This window comes from Zingiber officinale, chromosome 7B (genome assembly GCF_018446385.1).
Source record: "Zingiber officinale cultivar Zhangliang chromosome 7B, Zo_v1.1, whole genome shotgun sequence".
Classification (NCBI taxonomy): domain Eukaryota; kingdom Viridiplantae; phylum Streptophyta; class Magnoliopsida; order Zingiberales; family Zingiberaceae; genus Zingiber; species Zingiber officinale.
The window spans coordinates 107,609,825-107,620,465 of record NC_055999.1 but is presented as its reverse complement, the minus strand read 5'-3'; positions in this window follow the sequence as shown (position 1 = coordinate 107,620,465).

The window sequence follows — 10,641 nt, the reverse complement described above, 5'->3', positions numbered from 1 at the left end:
ACCATCTGTTCGGTGATCTTGGCTAGCGGCTCGGCCTCCACCCACTTGGAAAAGTAATCAACCGCCACTAACAAAAATTTCCGCTGCCCGGTCGCCATCGGAAATGGACAAACAATATTCATTCCCCATTGATCGAACGGACATGAAACTGTTGATGCCTTCATTTCCTCTGCCGGTCGGTGGTTGAAGTTATGGTACTTCTGGCATGAAAGGCATGTCGACACGGTCCGAGCGTCGGCCAAAAGTATCCAGCTAGCAGGATCTTCTTAGCTAGTGCTCGTCCGCCCGGATGTCCTCCGCACGATCCTTGATGTACTTCTTGGAGGATGTAAGCCGAGTCCTCCGAGCTCACACATTTCAACAACGGGCGTGAGAAAGCCTTTTTGTAAAGCTGATCGCCGATGAGTGTGAACCGACCGGCCCTCCTCCTTAACAGCTGGGCTTCGTTCCGGTTAGACGGTGTGGCTCCTAAGCGAAAAAACTCCGCGAGGGGTGTTCTCCAGTCACTTGGAAACGTGAGGCCTGCCATCCGGTCGACGTGCGCCACCAACAATACTTTTTCAATTGGCTGCTGAATGGCGACCGACGTTATTGAGTTCGCAAGTTTGGCTAACTCATCAGCCGTTTGTTCTGGGTATCTTCTGGACAATAACTTCTCTAAAATCGGCTTTGAGCTTCTCGAAGGCTTCATAGAGCTTGAGCCGAGCACTATTGATTTCAAGGTACCAGAGCACGAGCGCCAACATGAATCCGAGCGTTACCGGCCCTACACGCCGGGCAAGCCGACTATGAGGGCCTCATACTCATTGTTGGTAGCTTTATAATCCAACCGAACGGATAAGTGCATCTTTTCTTCTTGAGGGAGAGCAACAATATTCCAATTCCGCTCGAGCCAGTGGACGACCCATCCATATATTCTCCAAGTTGCTTCTGCACCTGAGTCACAAAATCGGTCAAGGATTGCGCTTTGATCGCCGAGCGGGGCTGGTATTGAATGTCAAATTCACTTAACTCCGTCGTCCATTTGATGAACCGACCGGACGCTTCTGGATTCAACAACACACGCCCCAGCGGGCTATTGGTCTTGACGATGATAGTATGTGCCAGGAAGTATGGACGGAGGCGCCGAGCGGCGAGGACCAGAGCGAAAGCTAATTTTTCGAGCCCAGTGTAGCGAGATTCAGCATCTTTTAAAATGTGACTAAGGAAATATACAGGCTCCTCCCCGCTCGCCCTCACCAGTGCTGAGCCGATTGCCTGCTCGGTCGAGGACAGATAAATACAAAGTGGTTCACCAATAGTCGGCTTGGATAATACCGGAAGCGAATTCAAATATGCCTTTAAATCTTCGAACGCCTGATCGCATTCTTCATCCCAGTGAAATTTTGTAGCCTTGCGTAAGATCTTGAAAAAAGGTAGGCTCCGATCGGCGGTTTTGGAGATGAATCTGGACAGAGCGGTTATCCGACCGGTCAAACGCTGCACTTCTCTTGTATTTCTCGTATCTTGCGAGCTTTCACCTTGTTGGGATTTGCTTGATGCCCGCCTCACTATGTACCCCAAGAACGCCTCCTTTCTCGAACAGCACTTCGGGATTCACTGACTCCATATTTGCGTAGCGTTCGGAAGGTTTCAACTATCCCAGAGCTCGGGCAGGATTTAATGAGGAATGTAGCCACATAAATCAGATTCTCAGAACGCTTCCACATATACTCAAGGCAATTCATCACAACGATAAGGAACTTATAAATAAAGCTAGAGCTGATCCTATAAAAGCTTTCTCGATCAACTACAACAACTGCAGGACGCCTAGTGACTGATACATTCTCTGGCATGCAAGAAAAAGAATCTGAGAAACAGTTTCAACAATCAGAAATTCAGGAGTTCAAAGGATGGATCCCAATTACAAAATCTACTGTTGCATTGGCAATACCGCCTGAGCACACGCAAGGGCTGCCATTTCAACTACTGCATTCACTATTTAGTGAGATGATGTGTCGACTGCATACTCTTTTTAGTGTAGCTCATGTGTCGACTGCATACACTATTTAGTGTAGCTCATGTGTCAAAACAAAGACATCCGGAGGCATTGGATCGACTCCTCTTTCGCTTCTCCTCCGGATCGGATGCAATAAAAGTCGTGGCCTCCGGTCGGGTTGGGTGAATCTGCACTTCTCTTTTCTTCATAAATTAAAGAGGGTGGTTTTGGTGATGGCGTTTACCTCGATCCGGGCGCCTTCGGAATGGGCTTCTGCCCGGATCATCTCGATATAGCATCGCCGAGTTGCTCCCGCACTTCTCCCACTTTGTCCTCCACGGGAACTTGATCTGATGGAAGGTTGAGACGACCGCTCGGAATTCGCCGAGGTCGTCCCAAAATGATGTTGTAGGACGAGGGAGAGTCGACCACCACGAAGTTTGTTGTCCTTGTCCTCCTGAGCGGCTCTTCTCCTAACGAGATAGCCAGGTGGCTCTGTCCGACCGGCTGAACTTCATTACCAGTAAACCCGTAGAGCGGAGCTCGGCTCGGTCAATTTGTAGTTGATCGAACACCTTCTTAAATATGATGTTGACCGAACTTCCAGTGTCAATGAATACACGGTGAATAGTGTAGTTAGCTATTACCGCTTTGATGAGCAGAGCGTCGTCGTGGGGTACTTCAACTCCTTCCAAGTCCCCGGGCCCGAAACTAATTTCGGGTCCTTCCGCTCGTTCTCGGCTACAGCCGACTGCATGAATCTGGAGCTGCCGGACGCTCGCCTTTCTAGCTCGGTTGGAGTCTCCTCCGGTCGGCCCGCCGGCAATAACGTTAATCTCGCCTCGGGAAGTATTGCTTCTATTTTCCTCTTCCCGAGCGGACGGTCGAGATCGGTCTCTGGACGCTCGGCGATTCTCCTGCCTTGGAGAACGATGCCGATCGGGAGTCTGTTGCGGCTGTGACCTATCAGCTCGCATCCGATAGGCTTCATGAGTTCTCTGTCGCCTGTCGACTGAGGGAGACCGTCGTCCCATTTCGGGCGCAGGATGAGTCACGAAGGAAGACTTCGACAATCCCTTGTGTTGTGCGTGTCCGTCCGGTGGAAGGAGCGTAACATCGGTTCATCTCTTCGCTTGGTAGCAGCCTACCTCTTGCATGGGACTGGCATGGGGATCGGATTGCTTGCCCTTGGTCCTCTAGCGATCACGAGCATTATTTCCGCCGGCGAGGGGAGCCCGCCGGTTGGAGTTTCTTTTTCCGGCCGCGTGCTTCTTCCACGTTGATGTATTCGCCGCCTGTAGCGTGTGATCATAGTCTCGGGCGGCTTTCGGATGAGAGAGAAGAAATCCCCATCCACTAGGCCTTGTGTGAAGACATTCATCATGGTTTCCGAGGTGGCCGTTGGAATGTCCATCGCCACTTGGTTGGATGTAAGCTCGAAGCGATTCACGGGCTTCTTGCTTGACGGCGAACAGACTCACGCTCGTTTTCTGGTAGCGTCTGCTGCTTGCAAAATGGTGGAGGAAAGCCGTTCAGAAGTCCTTGAAACTTGTGATGGATCCGTACAACAACCTCCGAAACCACCGCTGAGCCGATCCCGAGAGAGTGGTAAGAAAGACTCGGCATTTTACTCCATCGTGTATTGATGGAGCGTGGCGGTGTTATCAAATTTACCCGGATGATCATCCGGGTCGGTTGTCCCATTATACTCGCCGATCGTCGGAGGCACATAGTGCTTCAGCGGAGGATCTATAGCCTCCGAAAATTGGCGATTGATCCGCTCGCGCGATCGGCCGGGGCTTTCCTTTCTCTTCTCGTCTAGGCATTTCCTCCAAGAAGATCCCCTGTCTCTAAGCTGCAGGGGTGCGGAATAAGGCTCGATGAAATGCAACGGTGGTGCTGCGGCCGACGCCGATGTTGCTTGTTGCTCCGCCCGCTCGGCGGTGTTTTCTTTTGCTCCACGAGCTTGGCGGCTCTTATCTCGATCAGGGCGTCCTCATTCGAAAGCGTCACCACGTGTTGTCGTCCACTCGCCCATTGTTTCCGATCGGACGGGAGCGTTCCCACGGCACCAAATCGATCCTCGAATCGCAAAGAACTGGCACGTGGCGCGCTCCTAGTCGATGGAGTAGGCCTCCGAAGCTCCGGCGAACCTGCACAGAAGTCGGGCCGGGAAGGGATTCCCGGCGGCGACCCTCCGACGCTCAAGTCAGGCAAGCAAACAGTGGAAAAGAGTGGCTCCAGAGATGTTTTTCGCGTACCTCCGGCGAAGTAAGAGGCTCTTTATATAGAGCGGTGAAAGAACCAATGCACGTCCACCGAGGCGCATACGTGTCCGCAGCCCATACCTCGGTATGCACCTGTCAGAAAGCTTACCTGACACCATACTGCTACAGTCCAAGCATGTCTTCGATGGGACAAGAGAACACCTGGCCGTCAGACTAGGAGTATGGCCTAGCTCTAGGACTTGACGGTTGTCAGCAGATGTTCCTGTCCCTATCTACCCCTAGCCGGCCAGGATGTCCGTCCGTCCGGCTGGACGAAGAGCGCCGTCCGGACGGCCCTTATTCCCTGCGCCGGCAGAGCGGCGCACCCTTCCGCTCGGTCATTATTTACTGTTCCATTGAGCGTCGGAACCCCGATCTCTGTCAGGGTGCCTTAAATGTTTACTGGCAGACAGATCGGTCTGCCCTTTTCTCATGTGTCCGATCGGCTCACCATTCTTCGACGGACCACCTGGCCCTTTGACCTCCACGTGGCGTTGATCCCTCGTTAGGGGGTCCCGGGCTCTTACCACCGGATCAGATATAAATATTGGTGATTTATTGAATGGTGATTAAGACAGCAACAGAATACACGAGGAATCAAGAAATGAGAGCAAAAAACAGCCCACTGAAAGTAAGGTCTCATGGGCGTCTATCGACGAAACAAAATTAATCCAAAATTGAGTAAATTGTGAAAAAGGCAAGGCAAAGTCTCAGAAAAAGGTTTGGTTGCATATTTGGTGTAATTTGCTTTTGGTGTTATGTTTTGGTGATAATTGATTTTACTTTTTGTTATTTTTTAACATTGAACATAAGTACATCTCTCTACGAGGTTCTACAGTTGATAGAAAGCAAGATGAGTTATCCAATTTGAATTCTCCAAGTATGATCGATGATCAAACCAGTCAAAATGTAAGTTAGACGCATGAAATATTTTTGAATTTAAAATTTATCATTTTACATTTCATTACTATATGTACTTAGAGTTGGTAATTTTGGCAATAAATTGGTACTATTTTATTTAAGAGTCCAGTCAAAATTGAAAAGCATGATTTTAGATTTATCTTCTGTTGATATGATTACAATTGATAACAGTTTGTTAATACTTGTTGTTCTTTTTGGTAATGGAGCTGTATCATTTTGAAAATAATATGACGTTAAAGACATGGAGTCCACAAGTACTATTTTTCCAGCAACCTTTTATCATAATGATTTATGCACATTAAAAGTGCTACATTTTCTTAGTACAGCATTCCTATGTAAACCTAAATAAAGTCCAGCATTTTGTTTGATTGCTCCTTCAATAATCCTCAGCTATGTTAATCCAAGTTGTGCAAGTCTCTAAGATTTTGGTTGGTTTATATGCAAACTTGTTTTAAGCTGAATTTATCAGATGTTTCTTCTATACTGTCTGACATTCTGATTCCTTCACTACTGGAACAATTTCATAGGTTACAGGATATTTGGCAGAACACCTCTCAACTGGGAGACAAGGAAGATTGTAATGTTGGCCCTCTTAGGGGTTGCAAGGTTTATGGTGCCATTGTACTGGGTTCTTTTTTAATTGAAGATAAATGTAATGCAATTGAAGATTGTAATACAATTAGGTTTATATGTAACACATTTAGTAAAAGACATTATGTTATTGATTTGGTTATTTTTGGACTTTTTATGCAAAAGCCAATTAGTGTAACTAGCATTTGAAATTTTTGATGGATTAGTTTACATGTTTTTGAGATGGACCTGATTTATTTGAGTATCATATATATTAGTGTTCACTTCCAATACAGAAGCAGTCATAAACTCACTTCTCTTCCACTCCCACACTCTTTTTGAAAACTCCTCTCTACTCAGTTCAGACCTTTTGATGCCTTCAGATGCAAGTAGTTTTTCCACCACGAACTAAAAGATAGTAACACAGAAACACTTGATAAGCACTAGACAAAAAGAAATAGTTCATACTCAAGTTACCTAATGTCACAGTATATATAGAGGATTTACCTGAGTTGCTATGCCAGCATGATTTGTACCAGGAATCCAAAGTGTAGGAGTACCTTTCATGCGGTTATACCTAGTATAAGAAAAATTCATATGAAAGATCAAATTTAACCAATAATTTCAGCTGTAGAAATCTTTGGAGAAACTTGTTATTTTCTGGAAATTCAAGTCATAACCAAATTGCATTAACCAGAAATAACATAATTCCATCAAACAACCCCAACAAAAAAACCAAAAAACACTAAGAAGGCACATTAAAAAACCAAAAACATCTTTCATTACTTCAACGGTTATTTGCTTGTAGCAAATTACATCAACCACCTAAAAATCATCACAATTCAAGTAAATACAACTATAGCGCTAGTAACTCTAAACTTCCTATTCAATGAACATATTTCATCACTCAACTTCATAGTAACAGAGTTGTTCACATTCTTTAGGAGATCATTGCAATCAACTGCACTTTCGATGTACATATTAGATTTCTTCAATTCACTAATCTCCATTTATAATTTTTTGTTATCCCTCTTCAGATCATTAATAATTACCTTAGTTCTTTCTAATAATTTTGGATCATGCCATGAGAAGAAGCCACATCCCCTTTCTTGAATATCGAATAAACTTAATAAAAACCCAATAATTAAAAAACACATAAATACAGTTAGTTTTGAAACAATGTTATATAAAGAAAACTTACTCTAACTTTTAGACATGAAAAAATCGCCTTCCTGGATTTATTTCCTTCCATGATGTCCAGAGAGTAGCTCTTAACCCACAATAACATAATATATGGGGAGTTTCACCTTGTTCATCATTCGTGCGTCTTTAAGTGAAAAATGTTGTTGATGAAGAGTCGAAAAACATGAATATTTGTTCCTTTGTCCTGTAATTTTTTTCATATCAATTAATGCAAATTACATGAAAAAAGGAAACATTTTAAGGCTAATTTATAGTGTAAAAAATTATCAACAGACCTAATTGAATATTAAAGATATTGATCACAGAGCGACCAAGAAAATATTACCCAATAAATGATCGAAAATAATAGTAAACGATAAATTAGCTGGTAAAGTACCCCAAAAGTTGAAGTTCGTTCAAACAAGCTAAATCTGACCATAGACACATGAACAACAAAATCTCCAATTACAAATATGCAAAACACAACATAAATCCGCTAAAAGCAGATAAACTTTGATATGCACGCTAGCTCTCGAAAAAAAACTGGAACGGAAAAATAAAATCAATGAAAAAGACGAACTTACTTCGTCACTTCCAGAGGCAGTGACGGCAGAATGCTAAACTTGGACGAGACGGAGAAGGCGAAAGGAGTCTTTGGGATCACTTACGTCCTTCCAAGGAAGCAGGAGATCAACACCTGGAGATCTCAAAACCAATCGAAAATGGATGGTGGCGGAGCGGGCTAGCTGCGTCGTAGCGACGGGTTGGAGAAACCCTAGAAAACAAGGGCGACACTGGAAAAGCGAAGCAAGAAACTTGTGTACACGCCGCTCTTTTTAGTAAGAGACTTCGTCCCTTTTTTTCCACCTAGGATATAATGACTCATTCCTTAAGCCTTTCGTGTTTTTTTTTTCTTGCAGCATATCATTTCTCTTTCGGAATATCAATTGAATTGAACATGTTTATGGTACAGTAACGAGATATGCTCTGTTTAAAATGATTTATTCACATTTCAGGAAATAATACATTAATTGAATAGCCAAAGATGAATTGACATGCTATTTTTCTATAGTAAGGGGAGCTTTGGCACAACAGTAAAGTTGTTGCCGTATGACCTAAAGTTATAGGTTCGAGCCTCGAAAATAGCCTCTTGCAAAACAGGTAAAGCTGCAATACAATAGCCCTTTTTTAAAGTTTCAATATCAGTATACATCATACTGTAATTTTGGTATCTAGGTTAGTAATTGTACAAACTATCGATGTTGTAAATTCATAACATGGTTGGATAATGACAATGTCACTAATTAACTTCACTTTATATATGGAACCTTTTGGGTGCCATCTAGTTTGTTACACAATTACGAAATAAAGATAAATATACTAGAGTTGATAAACATTGTATTAGGGGTGGCAAAAGATGGCATGAGTCATTTACAGGTCAGTTAAACGAGCTGGATCATAACATGATGTGTTAAGGTTTAATGACTTGAGTCACTTTGACCTTTTTACCACTTTGACTCATTTAAACGTGATTCATTTTGACCTGCTAATTAAAATAAGATACATAACTTGTTTCAACATCTATTCATTATCCAAAAATCATGGTTTCAAAATTTTGAGGCTTCGTAACCAGTTTTTTCCCAAACCAGTCTACAGGTGTCGATGAATCATTATATTGTGTTAATGATATTGCATTACATAGCTTGAATAGAGCTTCATGAATGGATTAAATTCATGCAGCTGGTCTCAAATAATTGAGACAAACATTGCTTGATGACTAGGATGAAGATGATGATGTTGAATGTCAGCGCAAGTTTATCACATGCATCTGATATTTTTGGAGGTACTTGTGTCAGCTTTTGACCAAATCTATATGGAGGTTTATTTTTCTTAATACTTAGAAATCTAACTTCTAGGTATGAAAAACAAGTAATTCCAATAAAAGAACTTGTCAGAACGTTCCAATCTACACAAAGGATCTAATGATGATTTACTGAAGTATGCTATCAGAAAGTTCAAGAAAGGTATCTTGAACAACTGATACAGGGAAAAAAAATTAATGTAGCACAAGCCTATTTTATGTGATATAAAGTAATTATCAATAAACTCAATCAGAAGGGCAAACAAGTTAAAAGCATGATTTGGATGAGAAATGCCATAATTCAACAAGTACTTATTGAATGGGGAAAAAACGTACCCATTTGTGAAAGAGGAGGGCAAATATATGTGACACAAAAGATTGGCTCCATAACTGGACAATTAAATCAAGTATGCACTTTCCTTTTCAGGTGTTTTGACATAATAATCAGTGGGTACATCATAGAAACAAAGGCTAGTATCAATTCCATAATTTGCAGTGGCAATTTGATCTTCATCCTTGTTAAAAATTATATCTGCAGCAGTATCATAGGGAATTAGTATCTCATTTTATACTTTATTTTCATTACAAAACAATATTATTACAATTTTTTTAACAAAGAATAACAAACAGGCGACCTACCAATTCCAAGTGTATAATAGGCGTACAGATAAAAGATGCAGATAGGATGTGAAAAGTAACAATATATACTTTCTAATTAGTAGAATTAATAGCTTACGGGATTCACTATTAAGTCTCAGGTAGTCTGTTAACGACGAGAGAGTAGAAGTTATAATGAGACAAACTGCTCTTTGCTAATGCATTGCAAGGGAAGCTAAACAAAGTGTAAACTGTGTTTAGCTACACTTGCGTGTTTATTTCTATCATTCTTTTTCAGTTGAGAAACATACATATTTATTTCTTATTTTGAATTTTCAGTAAACATATATCACAATCTTGACAGTGGGTTCTTAGATCTCATATTTCATACTACAACCATTCTGTATTTGAAGTTCAAAGACCTATAAAGTCTATTTACTATACTATTGAATTAGACTAAAGGTTCTTAAATCTCACATTACCTATGACTGATGATCCTGTCTGAAAACTGCGGAGATGGAACGCTGGGCACGGTGGGTTGACGGTTGACTGAGAGAAGACCTTTCACTCCACAGAAGAACCTCCTTTTTGTTGGTGCGGTTAGCACTAACGATCTAACTCAGGTTTTGATGAATGACAAATCAGGTTAAGTTAGGTTTGTCGTTATCTAACACTCTGATCGAGTGTACAGGCTAAGTCCAGACAGGTCAACGGGCTGACCGGACGCTTGGCACGAAGTCCAGCTAGGTCGACGGGCTGACCAGATAGCTGGCGAGAAGTCCAGACGGGTCGAAGGGCTGACCGGACGTCTGGCAGGTGAGTAAAGGTAAGTCACTGGAAGGGAGTGACTGTGAGGACGCGTTCCCGGGAAGGGAACATTAGGCGTTGATCCAGTTTAGATCCATTTCGGATATCTAAATCGAGATCGTGACTAGATTCCGGTTTCGGAAAGACAGAATCTAAGTCATACTCTTGATATTGAATTTATAAAACTGGGCTAACACTTTATTTTGCAGGAAATATATTATATATTTGCCTCGGACTAACCTTGTCTTGCAGGAGAAGGAATCTCTGGAGAAAGGTGGTCCGAGCGCCCGGAAGGGATCCGGGCGCCCGGAGGTCCGGGCGCCCGGGAGGCAATTTTATCCTAAACGCGTCGTCGCCACGTGGAGCTCGCTAGTTGGACCTGCCACGTCTCACCAGGGCGCCCGGAAGGGATCCGAGGTGCCCCGAGCCTCATATAAAAGAAGGATCAGGGGTGGAGC